Raw genomic sequence first — 2,500 nt, forward strand, 5'->3', positions numbered from 1 at the left:
GGGTTAGGGTTTATGGTTTAGGGTTAGGGTTAGGGATGAAATGGACAAAAATCATCCAAAACAAACTTTTTATTAGTGTCGACTGTTTGAGTGGTGAGCAGTGAGTCTTTCCTCCGTAGGACAGCTGCTTAGATTTGTAACTATACGCAGGAGGAAGCTGCCATCTTTGGGTTAGGGTTAGGGTTAGGGTTATGGATAGGGTTAGGGTTTATGGTTAGGGTTAGGGTTAGGGTTATGGATAGGGTTAGGGTTTATGGTTTAGGGTTAGGGTTAGGGATGAAATGGACAAAAATCATCCAAAACAAACTTTTTATTAGTGTCGACTGTTTGAGTGGTGAGCAGTGAGTCTTTCCTCCGTAGGACAGTTGCTTAGAGTTGTAACTATACGCAGGAGGAAGCTGCCATCTTTGGGTTAGGGTTAGGGTTAGGGTTATGGATAGGGTTAGGGTTTATGGTTAGGGTTAGGGTTAGGGTTATGGATAGGGTTAGGGTTTATGGTTTAGGGTTAGGGTTAGGGATGAAATGGACAAAAATCATCCAAAACAAACTTTTTATTAGTGTCGACTGTTTGAGTGATGAGCAGTGAGTCTTTCCTCCGTAGGACAGTTGCTTAGAGTTGTAACTATACGCAGGAGGAAGCTGCCATCTTTAGGTTAGGGTTAGGGTTAGGGTTATGGATAGGGTTAGGGTTTATGGTTTAGGGTTAGGGTTAGGGATGGGTTAGGGTTAGGGTTAGGGTTATGGTTAGGGTTAGGGTTTATGGTTTAGGGTTAGGGTTAGGGATGGGTAAGGGTTAGGGTTAGGGTTAGGGTTATGGATAGGGTTAGGGTTAGGGTTAGGGTTAGGGTTATGGATAGGGTTAGGGTTAGGGTTAGGGTTAGGGATGGGTTAGGGTTAGGGTTAGGGTTATGGATAGGGTTAGGGTTTATGGTTTAGGGTTAGGGTTAGGGATGAAATGGACAAAAATCATTCAAAACAAACTTTTTATTAGTGTCGACTGTTTGAGTGGTGAGCAGTGAGTCTTTCCTCCGTAGGACAGTTGCTTAGAGTTGTAACTATACGCAGGAGGAAGCTGCCATCTTTGGGTTAGGGTTAGGGTTAGGGTTATGGATAGGGTTAGGGTTTATGGTTTAAGGTTAGGGTTAGGGATGGGTTAGGGTAAGGGTTAGGGTTAGGGTTATGGATAGGGTTAGGGTTAGGGTTAGGGTTAGGGGTTAGGGTTAGGGGGTTAGCGTTAGGGTTAGGTTAGGGTTAGGGGTTAGGGGTTAGGGTTATGGATAGGGTTAGGGTTAGGGTTAGGGTTATGGATAGGGTTAGGGTTAGGGTTAGGGTTAGGGTTATGGATAGGGTTAGGGTTAGGGTTAGGGTTAGGGTTATGGATAGGGTTAGGGCTTATGGTTTAGGGTTAGGGTTAGGGATGGGTTAGGGTTAGGGTTAGGGTTATGGATAGGGTTAGGGTTAGGGTTAGGGTTATGGATAGGGTTAGGGTTAGGGTTAGGGTTAGGGATGGGTTAGGGTTAGGGTTAGGGTTAGGGTTATGGATAGGGTTAGGGTTTATGGTTTAGGGTTAGGGTTAGGGATGAAATGGACAAAAATCATCCAAAACAAACTTTTTATTAGTGTAGACTGTTTGAGTGGTGAGCAGTGAGTCTTTCCTCCGTAGGACAGTTGCTTAGAGTTGTAACTATACGCATGAGGAAGCTGCCATCTTTGGGTTAGGGTTAGGGTTATGGATAGGGTTAGGGTTAGGGTTAGGGATGGGTTAGGGTTAGGGTTAGGGTTATGGATAGGGTTAGGGTTTATGGTTTAGGGTTAGGGTTAGGGATGAAATGGACAAAAATCATCCAAAACAAACTTTTTATTAGTCTCGACTGTTTTAATGGTGAGCAGTGAGTCTTTCCTCCGTAGGACAGTTGCTTAGAGTTGTAACTATACTCAGGAGGAAGCTGCCATCTTTGGGTTAGGGTTAGGGTTAGGGTTATGGATAGGGTTAGGGTTTATGGGTTAGGGTTAGGGATGGGTTAGGGTTAGGGTTAGGGTTAGGGTTATGGATAGGGTTAGGGTTAGGGTTAGGGTTATGGATAGGGTTAGGGTTAGGGTTAGGGATGGGTTAGGGTTAGGGTTAGGGTTATGGATAGGGTAAGGGTTTATGGTTTAGGGTTAGGGTTAGGGATGAAATGGACAAAAATCATCCAAAACAAACTTTTTATTAGTCTCGACTGTTTGAATGGTGAGCAGTGAGTCTTTCCTCCGTAGGACAGTTGCTTAGAGTTGTAACTATACGCAGGAGGAAGCTGCCATCTTTGGGTTAGGGTTAGGGTTATGGATAAGGTTAGGGTTTATGGGTTAGGGTTAGGGTTAGGGATGGGTTAGGGTTAGGGTTAGGGTTATGGATAGGGTTAGGGTTAGGGTTAGGGTTATGGATAGGGTTAGAGTTAGGGTTAGGGATGGGTTAGGGTTAGGGTTAGGGTTAGGGTTATGGATAGGGTTAGGGTTAGGG

The sequence above is a fragment of the Neolamprologus brichardi genome, chromosome 23 (assembly GCF_056152115.1).
Source record: "Neolamprologus brichardi isolate AB-2024 chromosome 23, ASM5615211v1, whole genome shotgun sequence".
Taxonomy (NCBI): domain Eukaryota; kingdom Metazoa; phylum Chordata; class Actinopteri; order Cichliformes; family Cichlidae; genus Neolamprologus; species Neolamprologus brichardi.